The sequence below is a fragment of the Triturus cristatus genome, chromosome 5_2 (genome assembly GCF_964204655.1).
Source record: "Triturus cristatus chromosome 5_2, aTriCri1.1, whole genome shotgun sequence".
Classification (NCBI taxonomy): Eukaryota; Metazoa; Chordata; class Amphibia; order Caudata; family Salamandridae; genus Triturus; species Triturus cristatus.
This window is the reverse complement of record NC_140588.1, coordinates 553,816,027-553,832,377: the sequence shown is the minus strand read 5'-3', so window position 1 is coordinate 553,832,377 and position 16,351 is coordinate 553,816,027. Positions and strand designations below refer to the sequence as shown.

At 33.6% G+C, this 16,351-nt stretch overlaps 9 non-coding genes across 9 annotated transcripts; 6 read left to right on the top strand and 3 right to left on the bottom strand.

Moving 5' to 3' along the window:
• The first annotated feature begins 1,277 nt into the window (after window positions 1-1,277).
• Window positions 1,278-1,349, top strand: TRNAQ-CUG (transfer RNA glutamine (anticodon CUG)). The gene has a single exon. It is a non-coding gene; the product is annotated as a tRNA-Gln (tRNA).
• An 825-nt stretch (window positions 1,350-2,174) lies between these two features.
• On the bottom strand, window positions 2,175-2,246 carry TRNAQ-UUG (transfer RNA glutamine (anticodon UUG)). Its single transcript has one exon. It is a non-coding gene; the product is annotated as a tRNA-Gln (tRNA).
• Window positions 2,247-3,794: 1,548 nt separating this feature from the next.
• Window positions 3,795-3,866, top strand: TRNAQ-CUG (transfer RNA glutamine (anticodon CUG)). Its single transcript has one exon. It is a non-coding gene; the product is annotated as a tRNA-Gln (tRNA).
• An 825-nt stretch (window positions 3,867-4,691) lies between these two features.
• On the bottom strand, window positions 4,692-4,763 carry TRNAQ-UUG (transfer RNA glutamine (anticodon UUG)). Its single transcript has one exon. It is a non-coding gene; the product is annotated as a tRNA-Gln (tRNA).
• A 1,548-nt stretch (window positions 4,764-6,311) lies between these two features.
• Window positions 6,312-6,383, top strand: TRNAQ-CUG (transfer RNA glutamine (anticodon CUG)). The gene has a single exon. It is a non-coding gene; the product is annotated as a tRNA-Gln (tRNA).
• A 2,445-nt stretch (window positions 6,384-8,828) lies between these two features.
• TRNAQ-CUG (transfer RNA glutamine (anticodon CUG)) lies at window positions 8,829-8,900 on the top strand. The gene has a single exon. It is a non-coding gene; the product is annotated as a tRNA-Gln (tRNA).
• Window positions 8,901-9,725: 825 nt separating this feature from the next.
• TRNAQ-UUG (transfer RNA glutamine (anticodon UUG)) lies at window positions 9,726-9,797 on the bottom strand. Its single transcript has one exon. It is a non-coding gene; the product is annotated as a tRNA-Gln (tRNA).
• Window positions 9,798-11,345: 1,548 nt separating this feature from the next.
• Window positions 11,346-11,417, top strand: TRNAQ-CUG (transfer RNA glutamine (anticodon CUG)). The gene has a single exon. It is a non-coding gene; the product is annotated as a tRNA-Gln (tRNA).
• Window positions 11,418-13,862: 2,445 nt separating this feature from the next.
• Window positions 13,863-13,934, top strand: TRNAQ-CUG (transfer RNA glutamine (anticodon CUG)). The gene has a single exon. It is a non-coding gene; the product is annotated as a tRNA-Gln (tRNA).
• The last annotated feature ends 2,417 nt before the right edge of the window (window positions 13,935-16,351 follow it).

The window sequence follows — 16,351 nt, the reverse complement described above, 5'->3', positions numbered from 1 at the left end:
GGTACGGGAGGGTGGATGGTGTCGTGGTTAGCACTCTGGACTCTGAAAACAGGGATCTGAGTACAAATTTCAGTGGGACTTATCTGAACATTACAATTTTCTTTTCCATTCAGTTCTTAGAAGTTTTATTTGGAACAATATCACATTTACTTATAAACATGTAAAAATCAACCTGTACATATGTATCTCTGTATATATAGCTATATGTCTCTGTATATTTATAGGAACATATAAACATATAGATTATAAAAATAAATATAATTAGTGGAGGTGAAAATCATGAACAGTTGTTGCCTCTCAGCATTTGAAACATGAGTTTCTACTTCTTTCTCTTTTATATGTCCTGAAATTGAGATAGTCACTTTTTACTCATTATTGATCCAACAATACAGTTGATGTATACAAAGCATATCATATGATTTGTGAATAAAGTTCAAAAATGAGAATTTGATCAGTACCTGTCATGCCTCCGACCAAAAGCTTATATTTTACGATTGGAGATCAACTGTTGTAAATCAGCATGAAAAACATTTTCTTTTCACGATTTCCATACTAATATAAAACAACATTTTTACTAGCTGAATGAGATCATCATTTGGGTTCCTCTATGTTTGATTGAAGAAAACTTCTCATTCAAAATGTTCTATTTTCGCCTTATCAATAGCGGGAAAGCTTAAAAAAGTGAGGCTGTGAATCACCCGTCTGAAATGCGTTTGAGAAAATCAGGATATGATTTTATAATGGCTAACTACTTTGTGAAGAAATTTGATGTCAAAGTATTGTAAAGTTTGTATTGATGTAAGTTGTTCAAGCTGATGGACATTTTGAAAGCATTCAATAATTGACTCTTTCAACCTACTGGTGTTGGATTTGAGCTATCAATGAACAAAGATGAAGAAATGGAAAAGCTCAAGAGTAATAAAAAAAGTCCCTCCAAGGTTTCAAATCGGATCAGTGGATGCAAAGTCCAAATTGCCAACCATTGCTCTATCGAGCCACCCATGCAGGAGACAGAGACATTGCTTCAGTAGTCTGGAAATGTAGACTGTTTTATTATGCTACAGGCAAAGATGAACATTGTGATATAACTTTTATATTCAGATAAACATTTGAATATTTAACACTTTTATAGAGAATATAGCTGAAAAGAATCAAATCACATTAAATCTCTATCCACTATGACCATTCAAATGAGATATCTTTTTATCAATATAAGAGAAGGACATCACTGATGCGCTCTCTTTTGTCTCAATGGAAAAGGCACTCTTGTGTGAGAGGGTTCCATGGTGTAATGGTTAGCACTCTGGACTCTGAATCCAGCGATCCGAGTTCAAATCTCGGTGGGACCTACTACAATTATGAGATTCACTGTTTAACTCATTTTTTAGAATTTGGTCTAGAAAAAACCTAATATCAATGTTTTATACTGATGCGTATGAACGCATAAGTATGTATAGATGCATACATAGCTTTATCCATCTAGATAGCTGCTAGACAATATGAACATATCAATTATTCATAAACATAAATATTGAAGCTGAACCTAGAAACTGTTCTTTCACATCCACATTGTAAACATGAGTTTATTTTCCTTTCTCATCTATATGGCCAGTAATGAGATAGTTCATTTTTGCTGATTTCTTAGCTGACAACATGCTGGACTTACACAGTGCATTTCATTGTGAATTTCTTTGAAAGTGAATTTCAGATTCACACCTTTGACATGTCTTTCAAAAGATTCAACTTTATTGGTTGTGGATTTACTGTTGAAAATCAGTGTGTAAAATCTTTGTACGTCTGAATTTCAAGATTATTATTCAAACTGCACATCTTCGGTCCCCGTAATACAAAGTTTGACTCCTCAAGTTTTGTTTTAATGAATGCTTTGCAATTAAAAAGTTCCTTGTTCCCCTTATCAATAACAGTAAGATTTTAAAAAGTAATGTCGTGCATCAAGCCCCTGTGATGAGTTTGAGAAACCAGAGTGAGTTTGTAAAATCTCTCATTATTTTGAGCCATTTAGTTTCCAGGTATTGTAAAAATTCTATTATTTGCTCACATCTAGTAAACTTTTAGAGTATAATCAATAAATTAATTTTTCACCCTACCGGTATTAGATATGTGATATTAATGAATACACTTGAAAGAAAATGATTTGGTCAAGAGTCATAAAATGGTCCCACCGAGATTTGAACTCGGACCATTGGATTCAAAGTCCAAAGTGCTAACCATTACACCATGGAACCTCCCATGTGAAAGGAGTGCAAACTGCTGCAGCAATGTGGAAATGTCAAAGTTTTTAACATTCTACTGTCAAAGAGAAACTGAATTGGATTGCTTTCCTATTCTGGTAAACTTTTGCATATTGAACTATGTTGGGGAAGGATGTTGCCCAAAAGACTCACATAACGTTATAACTCTGTTGAACAGTGGTTTTTATGTGAGATAATATTTTTCAATGAAAGATAAGTTGCCCCCTGAGGCAAATCTCTTCTGTCAAAATGGAAAGCTCACCCTGGTACGGGAGGGTGGATGGTGTCGTGGTTAGCACTCTGGACTCTGAAAACAGGGATCTGAGTACAAATTTCAGTGGGACTTATCTGAACATTACAATTTTCTTTTCCATTCAGTTCTTAGAAGTTTTATTTGGAACAATATCACATTTACTTATAAACATGTAAAAATCAACCTGTACATATGTATCTCTGTATATATAGCTATATGTCTCTGTATATTTATAGGAACATATAAACATATAGATTATAAAAATAAATATAATTAGTGGAGGTGAAAATCATGAACAGTTGTTGCCTCTCAGCATTTGAAACATGAGTTTCTACTTCTTTCTCTTTTATATGTCCTGAAATTGAGATAGTCACTTTTTACTCATTATTGATCCAACAATACAGTTGATGTATACAAAGCATATCATATGATTTGTGAATAAAGTTCAAAAATGAGAATTTGATCAGTACCTGTCATGCCTCCGACCAAAAGCTTATATTTTACGATTGGAGATCAACTGTTGTAAATCAGCATGAAAAACATTTTCTTTTCACGATTTCCATACTAATATAAAACAACATTTTTACTAGCTGAATGAGATCATCATTTGGGTTCCTCTATGTTTGATTGAAGAAAACTTCTCATTCAAAATGTTCTATTTTCGCCTTATCAATAGCGGGAAAGCTTAAAAAAGTGAGGCTGTGAATCACCCGTCTGAAATGCGTTTGAGAAAATCAGGATATGATTTTATAATGGCTAACTACTTTGTGAAGAAATTTGATGTCAAAGTATTGTAAAGTTTGTATTGATGTAAGTTGTTCAAGCTGATGGACATTTTGAAAGCATTCAATAATTGACTCTTTCAACCTACTGGTGTTGGATTTGAGCTATCAATGAACAAAGATGAAGAAATGGAAAAGCTCAAGAGTAATAAAAAAAGTCCCTCCAAGGTTTCAAATCGGATCAGTGGATGCAAAGTCCAAATTGCCAACCATTGCTCTATCGAGCCACCCATGCAGGAGACAGAGACATTGCTTCAGTAGTCTGGAAATGTAGACTGTTTTATTATGCTACAGGCAAAGATGAACATTGTGATATAACTTTTATATTCAGATAAACATTTGAATATTTAACACTTTTATAGAGAATATAGCTGAAAAGAATCAAATCACATTAAATCTCTATCCACTATGACCATTCAAATGAGATATCTTTTTATCAATATAAGAGAAGGACATCACTGATGCGCTCTCTTTTGTCTCAATGGAAAAGGCACTCTTGTGTGAGAGGGTTCCATGGTGTAATGGTTAGCACTCTGGACTCTGAATCCAGCGATCCGAGTTCAAATCTCGGTGGGACCTACTACAATTATGAGATTCACTGTTTAACTCATTTTTTAGAATTTGGTCTAGAAAAAACCTAATATCAATGTTTTATACTGATGCGTATGAACGCATAAGTATGTATAGATGCATACATAGCTTTATCCATCTAGATAGCTGCTAGACAATATGAACATATCAATTATTCATAAACATAAATATTGAAGCTGAACCTAGAAACTGTTCTTTCACATCCACATTGTAAACATGAGTTTATTTTCCTTTCTCATCTATATGGCCAGTAATGAGATAGTTCATTTTTGCTGATTTCTTAGCTGACAACATGCTGGACTTACACAGTGCATTTCATTGTGAATTTCTTTGAAAGTGAATTTCAGATTCACACCTTTGACATGTCTTTCAAAAGATTCAACTTTATTGGTTGTGGATTTACTGTTGAAAATCAGTGTGTAAAATCTTTGTACGTCTGAATTTCAAGATTATTATTCAAACTGCACATCTTCGGTCCCCGTAATACAAAGTTTGACTCCTCAAGTTTTGTTTTAATGAATGCTTTGCAATTAAAAAGTTCCTTGTTCCCCTTATCAATAACAGTAAGATTTTAAAAAGTAATGTCGTGCATCAAGCCCCTGTGATGAGTTTGAGAAACCAGAGTGAGTTTGTAAAATCTCTCATTATTTTGAGCCATTTAGTTTCCAGGTATTGTAAAAATTCTATTATTTGCTCACATCTAGTAAACTTTTAGAGTATAATCAATAAATTAATTTTTCACCCTACCGGTATTAGATATGTGATATTAATGAATACACTTGAAAGAAAATGATTTGGTCAAGAGTCATAAAATGGTCCCACCGAGATTTGAACTCGGATCATTGGATTCAAAGTCCAAAGTGCTAACCATTACACCATGGAACCTCCCATGTGAAAGGAGTGCAAACTGCTGCAGCAATGTGGAAATGTCAAAGTTTTTAACATTCTACTGTCAAAGAGAAACTGAATTGGATTGCTTTCCTATTCTGGTAAACTTTTGCATATTGAACTATGTTGGGGAAGGATGTTGCCCAAAAGACTCACATAACGTTATAACTCTGTTGAACAGTGGTTTTTATGTGAGATAATATTTTTCAATGAAAGATAAGTTGCCCCCTGAGGCAAATCTCTTCTGTCAAAATGGAAAGCTCACCCTGGTACGGGAGGGTGGATGGTGTCGTGGTTAGCACTCTGGACTCTGAAAACAGGGATCTGAGTACAAATTTCAGTGGGACTTATCTGAACATTACAATTTTCTTTTCCATTCAGTTCTTAGAAGTTTTATTTGGAACAATATCACATTTACTTATAAACATGTAAAAATCAACCTGTACATATGTATCTCTGTATATATAGCTATATGTCTCTGTATATTTATAGGAACATATAAACATATAGATTATAAAAATAAATATAATTAGTGGAGGTGAAAATCATGAACAGTTGTTGCCTCTCAGCATTTGAAACATGAGTTTCTACTTCTTTCTCTTTTATATGTCCTGAAATTGAGATAGTCACTTTTTACTCATTATTGATCCAACAATACAGTTGATGTATACAAAGCATATCATATGATTTGTGAATAAAGTTCAAAAATGAGAATTTGATCAGTACCTGTCATGCCTCCGACCAAAAGCTTATATTTTACGATTGGAGATCAACTGTTGTAAATCAGCATGAAAAACATTTTCTTTTCACGATTTCCATACTAATATAAAACAACATTTTTACTAGCTGAATGAGATCATCATTTGGGTTCCTCTATGTTTGATTGAAGAAAACTTCTCATTCAAAATGTTCTATTTTCGCCTTATCAATAGCGGGAAAGCTTAAAAAAGTGAGGCTGTGAATCACCCGTCTGAAATGCGTTTGAGAAAATCAGGATATGATTTTATAATGGCTAACTACTTTGTGAAGAAATTTGATGTCAAAGTATTGTAAAGTTTGTATTGATGTAAGTTGTTCAAGCTGATGGACATTTTGAAAGCATTCAATAATTGACTCTTTCAACCTACTGGTGTTGGATTTGAGCTATCAATGAACAAAGATGAAGAAATGGAAAAGCTCAAGAGTAATAAAAAAAGTCCCTCCAAGGTTTCAAATCGGATCATTGGATGCAAAGTCCAAATTGCCAACCATTGCTCTATCGAGCCACCCATGCAGGAGACAGAGACATTGCTTCAGTAGTCTGGAAATGTAGACTGTTTTATTATGCTACAGGCAAAGATGAACATTGTGATATAACTTTTATATTCAGATAAACATTTGAATATTTAACACTTTTATAGAGAATATAGCTGAAAAGAATCAAATCACATTAAATCTCTATCCACTATGACCATTCAAATGAGATATCTTTTTATCAATATAAGAGAAGGACATCACTGATGCGCTCTCTTTTGTCTCAATGGAAAAGGCACTCTTGTGTGAGAGGGTTCCATGGTGTAATGGTTAGCACTCTGGACTCTGAATCCAGCGATCCGAGTTCAAATCTCGGTGGGACCTACTACAATTATGAGATTCACTGTTTAACTCATTTTTTAGAATTTGGTCTAGAAAAAACCTAATATCAATGTTTTATACTGATGCGTATGAACGCATAAGTATGTATAGATGCATACATAGCTTTATCCATCTAGATAGCTGCTAGACAATATGAACATATCAATTATTCATAAACATAAATATTGAAGCTGAACCTAGAAACTGTTCTTTCACATCCACATTGTAAACATGAGTTTATTTTCCTTTCTCATCTATATGGCCAGTAATGAGATAGTTCATTTTTGCTGATTTCTTAGCTGACAACATGCTGGACTTACACAGTGCATTTCATTGTGAATTTCTTTGAAAGTGAATTTCAGATTCACACCTTTGACATGTCTTTCAAAAGATTCAACTTTATTGGTTGTGGATTTACTGTTGAAAATCAGTGTGTAAAATCTTTGTACGTCTGAATTTCAAGATTATTATTCAAACTGCACATCTTCGGTCCCCGTAATACAAAGTTTGACTCCTCAAGTTTTGTTTTAATGAATGCTTTGCAATTAAAAAGTTCCTTGTTCCCCTTATCAATAACAGTAAGATTTTAAAAAGTAATGTCGTGCATCAAGCCCCTGTGATGAGTTTGAGAAACCAGAGTGAGTTTGTAAAATCTCTCATTATTTTGAGCCATTTAGTTTCCAGGTATTGTAAAAATTCTATTATTTGCTCACATCTAGTAAACTTTTAGAGTATAATCAATAAATTAATTTTTCACCCTACCGGTATTAGATATGTGATATTAATGAATACACTTGAAAGAAAATGATTTGGTCAAGAGTCATAAAATGGTCCCACCGAGATTTGAACTCGGATCATTGGATTCAAAGTGCAAAGTGCTAACCATTACACCATGGAACCTCCCATGTGAAAGGAGTGCAAACTGCTGCAGCAATGTGGAAATGTCAAAGTTTTTAACATTCTACTGTCAAAGAGAAACTGAATTGGATTGCTTTCCTATTCTGGTAAACTTTTGCATATTGAACTATGTTGGGGAAGGATGTTGCCCAAAAGACTCACATAACGTTATAACTCTGTTGAACAGTGGTTTTTATGTGAGATAATATTTTTCAATGAAAGATAAGTTGCCCCCTGAGGCAAATCTCTTCTGTCAAAATGGAAAGCTCACCCTGGTACGGGAGGGTGGATGGTGTCGTGGTTAGCACTCTGGACTCTGAAAACAGGGATCTGAGTACAAATTTCAGTGGGACTTATCTGAACATTACAATTTTCTTTTCCATTCAGTTCTTAGAAGTTTTATTTGGAACAATATCACATTTACTTATAAACATGTAAAAATCAACCTGTACATATGTATCTCTGTATATATAGCTATATGTCTCTGTATATTTATAGGAACATATAAACATATAGATTATAAAAATAAATATAATTAGTGGAGGTGAAAATCATGAACAGTTGTTGCCTCTCAGCATTTGAAACATGAGTTTCTACTTCTTTCTCTTTTATATGTCCTGAAATTGAGATAGTCACTTTTTACTCATTATTGATCCAACAATACAGTTGATGTATACAAAGCATATCATATGATTTGTGAATAAAGTTCAAAAATGAGAATTTGATCAGTACCTGTCATGCCTCCGACCAAAAGCTTATATTTTACGATTGGAGATCAACTGTTGTAAATCAGCATGAAAAACATTTTCTTTTCACGATTTCCATACTAATATAAAACAACATTTTTACTAGCTGAATGAGATCATCATTTGGGTTCCTCTATGTTTGATTGAAGAAAACTTCTCATTCAAAATGTTCTATTTTCGCCTTATCAATAGCGGGAAAGCTTAAAAAAGTGAGGCTGTGAATCACCCGTCTGAAATGCGTTTGAGAAAATCAGGATATGATTTTATAATGGCTAACTACTTTGTGAAGAAATTTGATGTCAAAGTATTGTAAAGTTTGTATTGATGTAAGTTGTTCAAGCTGATGGACATTTTGAAAGCATTCAATAATTGACTCTTTCAACCTACTGGTGTTGGATTTGAGCTATCAATGAACAAAGATGAAGAAATGGAAAAGCTCAAGAGTAATAAAAAAAGTCCCTCCAAGGTTTCAAATCGGATCATTGGATGCAAAGTCCAAATTGCCAACCATTGCTCTATCGAGCCACCCATGCAGGAGACAGAGACATTGCTTCAGTAGTCTGGAAATGTAGACTGTTTTATTATGCTACAGGCAAAGATGAACATTGTGATATAACTTTTATATTCAGATAAACATTTGAATATTTAACACTTTTATAGAGAATATAGCTGAAAAGAATCAAATCACATTAAATCTCTATCCACTATGACCATTCAAATGAGATATCTTTTTATCAATATAAGAGAAGGACATCACTGATGCGCTCTCTTTTGTCTCAATGGAAAAGGCACTCTTGTGTGAGAGGGTTCCATGGTGTAATGGTTAGCACTCTGGACTCTGAATCCAGCGATCCGAGTTCAAATCTCGGTGGGACCTACTACAATTATGAGATTCACTGTTTAACTCATTTTTTAGAATTTGGTCTAGAAAAAACCTAATATCAATGTTTTATACTGATGTGTATGAACGCATAAGTATGTATAGATGCATACATAGCTTTATCCATCTAGATAGCTGCTAGACAATATGAACATATCAATTATTCATAAACATAAATATTGAAGCTGAACCTAGAAACTGTTCTTTCACATCCACATTGTAAACATGAGTTTATTTTCCTTTCTCATCTATATGGCCAGTAATGAGATAGTTCATTTTTGCTGATTTCTTAGCTGACAACATGCTGGACTTACACAGTGCATTTCATTGTGAATTTCTTTGAAAGTGAATTTCAGATTCACACCTTTGACATGTCTTTCAAAAGATTCAACTTTATTGGTTGTGGATTTACTGTTGAAAATCAGTGTGTAAAATCTTTGTACGTCTGAATTTCAAGATTATTATTCAAACTGCACATCTTCGGTCCCCGTAATACAAAGTTTGACTCCTCAAGTTTTGTTTTAATGAATGCTTTGCAATTAAAAAGTTCCTTGTTCCCCTTATCAATAACAGTAAGATTTTAAAAAGTAATGTCGTGCATCAAGCCCCTGTGATGAGTTTGAGAAACCAGAGTGAGTTTGTAAAATCTCTCATTATTTTGAGCCATTTAGTTTCCAGGTATTGTAAAAATTCTATTATTTGCTCACATCTAGTAAACTTTTAGAGTATAATCAATAAATTAATTTTTCACCCTACCGGTATTAGATATGTGATATTAATGAATACACTTGAAAGAAAATGATTTGGTCAAGAGTCATAAAATGGTCCCACCGAGATTTGAACTCGGATCATTGGATTCAAAGTCCAAAGTGCTAACCATTACACCATGGAACCTCCCATGTGAAAGGAGTGCAAACTGCTGCAGCAATGTGGAAATGTCAAAGTTTTTAACATTCTACTGTCAAAGAGAAACTGAATTGGATTGCTTTCCTATTCTGGTAAACTTTTGCATATTGAACTATGTTGGGGAAGGATGTTGCCCAAAAGACTCACATAACGTTATAACTCTGTTGAACAGTGGTTTTTATGTGAGATAATATTTTTCAATGAAAGATAAGTTGCCCCCTGAGGCAAATCTCTTCTGTCAAAATGGAAAGCTCACCCTGGTACGGGAGGGTGGATGGTGTCGTGGTTAGCACTCTGGACTCTGAAAACAGGGATCTGAGTACAAATTTCAGTGGGACTTATCTGAACATTACAATTTTCTTTTCCATTCAGTTCTTAGAAGTTTTATTTGGAACAATATCACATTTACTTATAAACATGTAAAAATCAACCTGTACATATGTATCTCTGTATATATAGCTATATGTCTCTGTATATTTATAGGAACATATAAACATATAGATTATAAAAATAAATATAATTAGTGGAGGTGAAAATCATGAACAGTTGTTGCCTCTCAGCATTTGAAACATGAGTTTCTACTTCTTTCTCTTTTATATGTCCTGAAATTGAGATAGTCACTTTTTACTCATTATTGATCCAACAATACAGTTGATGTATACAAAGCATATCATATGATTTGTGAATAAAGTTCAAAAATGAGAATTTGATCAGTACCTGTCATGCCTCCGACCAAAAGCTTATATTTTACGATTGGAGATCAACTGTTGTAAATCAGCATGAAAAACATTTTCTTTTCACGATTTCCATACTAATATAAAACAACATTTTTACTAGCTGAATGAGATCATCATTTGGGTTCCTCTATGTTTGATTGAAGAAAACTTCTCATTCAAAATGTTCTATTTTCGCCTTATCAATAGCGGGAAAGCTTAAAAAAGTGAGGCTGTGAATCACCCGTCTGAAATGCGTTTGAGAAAATCAGGATATGATTTTATAATGGCTAACTACTTTGTGAAGAAATTTGATGTCAAAGTATTGTAAAGTTTGTATTGATGTAAGTTGTTCAAGCTGATGGACATTTTGAAAGCATTCAATAATTGACTCTTTCAACCTACTGGTGTTGGATTTGAGCTATCAATGAACAAAGATGAAGAAATGGAAAAGCTCAAGAGTAATAAAAAAAGTCCCTCCAAGGTTTCAAATCGGATCATTGGATGCAAAGTCCAAATTGCCAACCATTGCTCTATCGAGCCACCCATGCAGGAGACAGAGACATTGCTTCAGTAGTCTGGAAATGTAGACTGTTTTATTATGCTACAGGCAAAGATGAACATTGTGATATAACTTTTATATTCAGATAAACATTTGAATATTTAACACTTTTATAGAGAATATAGCTGAAAAGAATCAAATCACATTAAATCTCTATCCACTATGACCATTCAAATGAGATATCTTTTTATCAATATAAGAGAAGGACATCACTGATGCGCTCTCTTTTGTCTCAATGGAAAAGGCACTCTTGTGTGAGAGGGTTCCATGGTGTAATGGTTAGCACTCTGGACTCTGAATCCAGCGATCCGAGTTCAAATCTCGGTGGGACCTACTACAATTATGAGATTCACTGTTTAACTCATTTTTTAGAATTTGGTCTAGAAAAAACCTAATATCAATGTTTTATACTGATGCGTATGAACGCATAAGTATGTATAGATGCATACATAGCTTTATCCATCTAGATAGCTGCTAGACAATATGAACATATCAATTATTCATAAACATAAATATTGAAGCTGAACCTAGAAACTGTTCTTTCACATCCACATTGTAAACATGAGTTTATTTTCCTTTCTCATCTATATGGCCAGTAATGAGATAGTTCATTTTTGCTGATTTCTTAGCTGACAACATGCTGGACTTACACAGTGCATTTCATTGTGAATTTCTTTGAAAGTGAATTTCAGATTCACACCTTTGACATGTCTTTCAAAAGATTCAACTTTATTGGTTGTGGATTTACTGTTGAAAATCAGTGTGTAAAATCTTTGTACGTCTGAATTTCAAGATTATTATTCAAACTGCACATCTTCGGTCCCCGTAATACAAAGTTTGACTCCTCAAGTTTTGTTTTAATGAATGCTTTGCAATTAAAAAGTTCCTTGTTCCCCTTATCAATAACAGTAAGATTTTAAAAAGTAATGTCGTGCATCAAGCCCCTGTGATGAGTTTGAGAAACCAGAGTGAGTTTGTAAAATCTCTCATTATTTTGAGCCATTTAGTTTCCAGGTATTGTAAAAATTCTATTATTTGCTCACATCTAGTAAACTTTTAGAGTATAATCAATAAATTAATTTTTCACCCTACCGGTATTAGATATGTGATATTAATGAATACACTTGAAAGAAAATGATTTGGTCAAGAGTCATAAAATGGTCCCACCCAGATTTGAACTCGGATCATTGGATTCAAAGTCCAAAGTGCTAACCATTACACCATGGAACCTCCCATGTGAAAGGAGTGCAAACTGCTGCAGCAATGTGGAAATGTCAAAGTTTTTAACATTCTACTGTCAAAGAGAAACTGAATTGGATTGCTTTCCTATTCTGGTAAACTTTTGCATATTGAACTATGTTGGGGAAGGATGTTGCCCAAAAGACTCACATAACGTTATAACTCTGTTGAACAGTGGTTTTTATGTGAGATAATATTTTTCAATGAAAGATAAGTTGCCCCCTGAGGCAAATCTCTTCTGTCAAAATGGAAAGCTCACCCTGGTACGGGAGGGTGGATGGTGTCGTGGTTAGCACTCTGGACTCTGAAAACAGGGATCTGAGTACAAATTTCAGTGGGACTTATCTGAACATTACAATTTTCTTTTCCATTCAGTTCTTAGAAGTTTTATTTGGAACAATATCACATTTACTTATAAACATGTAAAAATCAACCTGTACATATGTATCTCTGTATATATAGCTATATGTCTCTGTATATTTATAGGAACATATAAACATATAGATTATAAAAATAAATATAATTAGTGGAGGTGAAAATCATGAACAGTTGTTGCCTCTCAGCATTTGAAACATGAGTTTCTACTTCTTTCTCTTTTATATGTCCTGAAATTGAGATAGTCACTTTTTACTCATTATTGATCCAACAATACAGTTGATGTATACAAAGCATATCATATGATTTGTGAATAAAGTTCAAAAATGAGAATTTGATCAGTACCTGTCATGCCTCCGACCAAAAGCTTATATTTTACGATTGGAGATCAACTGTTGTAAATCAGCATGAAAAACATTTTCTTTTCACGATTTCCATACTAATATAAAACAACATTTTTACTAGCTGAATGAGATCATCATTTGGGTTCCTCTATGTTTGATTGAAGAAAACTTCTCATTCAAAATGTTCTATTTTCGCCTTATCAATAGCGGGAAAGCTTAAAAAAGTGAGGCTGTGAATCACCCGTCTGAAATGCGTTTGAGAAAATCAGGATATGATTTTATAATGGCTAACTACTTTGTGAAGAAATTTGATGTCAAAGTATTGTAAAGTTTGTATTGATGTAAGTTGTTCAAGCTGATGGACATTTTGAAAGCATTCAATAATTGACTCTTTCAACCTACTGGTGTTGGATTTGAGCTATCAATGAACAAAGATGAAGAAATGGAAAAGCTCAAGAGTAATAAAAAAAGTCCCTCCAAGGTTTCAAATCGGATCATTGGATGCAAAGTCCAAATTGCCAACCATTGCTCTATCGAGCCACCCATGCAGGAGACAGAGACATTGCTTCAGTAGTCTGGAAATGTAGACTGTTTTATTATGCTACAGGCAAAGATGAACATTGTGATATAACTTTTATATTCAGATAAACATTTGAATATTTAACACTTTTATAGAGAATATAGCTGAAAAGAATCAAATCACATTAAATCTCTATCCACTATGACCATTCAAATGAGATATCTTTTTATCAATATAAGAGAAGGACATCACTGATGCGCTCTCTTTTGTCTCAATGGAAAAGGCACTCTTGTGTGAGAGGGTTCCATGGTGTAATGGTTAGCACTCTGGACTCTGAATCCAGCGATCCGAGTTCAAATCTCGGTGGGACCTACTACAATTATGAGATTCACTGTTTAACTCATTTTTTAGAATTTGGTCTAGAAAAAACCTAATATCAATGTTTTATACTGATGCGTATGAACGCATAAGTATGTATAGATGCATACATAGCTTTATCCATCTAGATAGCTGCTAGACAATATGAACATATCAATTATTCATAAACATAAATATTGAAGCTGAACCTAGAAACTGTTCTTTCACATCCACATTGTAAACATGAGTTTATTTTCCTTTCTCATCTATATGGCCAGTAATGAGATAGTTCATTTTTGCTGATTTCTTAGCTGACAACATGCTGGACTTACACAGTGCATTTCATTGTGAATTTCTTTGAAAGTGAATTTCAGATTCACACCTTTGACATGTCTTTCAAAAGATTCAACTTTATTGGTTGTGGATTTACTGTTGAAAATCAGTGTGTAAAATCTTTGTACGTCTGAATTTCAAGATTATTATTCAAACTGCACATCTTCGGTCCCCGTAATACAAAGTTTGACTCCTCAAGTTTTGTTTTAATGAATGCTTTGCAATTAAAAAGTTCCTTGTTCCCCTTATCAATAACAGTAAGATTTTAAAAAGTAATGTCGTGCATCAAGCCCCTGTGATGAGTTTGAGAAACCAGAGTGAGTTTGTAAAATCTCTCATTATTTTGAGCCATTTAGTTTCCAGGTATTGTAAAAATTCTATTATTTGCTCACATCTAGTAAACTTTTAGAGTATAATCAATAAATTAATTTTTCACCCTACCGGTATTAGATATGTGATATTAATGAATACACTTGAAAGAAAATGATTTGGTCAAGAGTCATAAAATGGTCCCACCGAGATTTGAACTCGGATCATTGGATTCAAAGTGCAAAGTGCTAACCATTACACCATGGAACCTCCCATGTGAAAGGAGTGCAAACTGCTGCAGCAATGTGGAAATGTCAAAGTTTTTAACATTCTACTGTCAAAGAGAAACTGAATTGGATTGCTTTCCTATTCTGGTAAACTTTTGCATATTGAACTATGTTGGGGAAGGATGTTGCCCAAAAGACTCACATAACGTTATAACTCTGTTGAACAGTGGTTTTTATGTGAGATAATATTTTTCAATGAAAGATAAGTTGCCCCCTGAGGCAAATCTTTTCTGTCAAAATGGAAAGCTCACCCTGGTACGGGAGGGTGGATGGTGTCGTGGTTAGCACTCTGGACTCTGAAAACAGGGATCTGAGTACAAATTTCAGTGGGACTTATCTGAACATTACAATTTTCTTTTCCATTCAGTTCTTAGAAGTTTTATTTGGAACAATATCACATTTACTTATAAACATGTAAAAATCAACCTGTACATATGTATCTCTGTATATATAGCTATATGTCTCTGTATATTTATAGGAACATATAAACATATAGATTATAAAAATAAATATAATTAGTGGAGGTGAAAATCATGAACAGTTGTTGCCTCTCAGCATTTGAAACATGAGTTTCTACTTCTTTCTCTTTTATATGTCCTGAAATTGAGATAGTCACTTTTTACTCATTATTGATCCAACAATACAGTTGATGTATACAAAGCATATCATATGATTTGTGAATAAAGTTCAAAAATGAGAATTTGATCAGTACCTGTCATGCCTCCGACCAAAAGCTTATATTTTACGATTGGAGATCAACTGTTGTAAATCAGCATGAAAAACATTTTCTTTTCACGATTTCCATACTAATATAAAACAACATTTTTACTAGCTGAATGAGATCATCATTTGGGTTCCTCTATGTTTGATTGAAGAAAACTTCTCATTCAAAATGTTCTATTTTCGCCTTATCAATAGCGGGAAAGCTTAAAAAAGTGAGGCTGTGAATCACCCGTCTGAAATGCGTTTGAGAAAATCAGGATATGATTTTATAATGGCTAACTACTTTGTGAAGAAATTTGATGTCAAAGTATTGTAAAGTTTGTATTGATGTAAGTTGTTCAAGCTGATGGACATTTTGAAAGCATTCAATAATTGACTCTTTCAACCTACTGGTGTTGGATTTGAGCTATCAATGAACAAAGATGAAGAAATGGAAAAGCTCAAGAGTAATAAAAAAAGTCCCTCCAAGGTTTCAAATCGGATCATTGGATGCAAAGTCCAAATTGCCAACCATTGCTCTATCGAGCCACCCATGCAGGAGACAGAGACATTGCTTCAGTAGTCTGGAAATGTAGACTGTTTTATTATGCTACAGGCAAAGATGAACATTGTGATATAACTTTTATATTCAGATAAACATTTGAATATTTAACACTTTTATAGAGAATATAGCTGAAAAGAATCAAATCACATTAAATCTCTATCCACTATGACCATTCAAATGAGATATCTTTTTATCAATATAAGAGAAGGACATCACTGATGCGCTCTCTTTTGTCT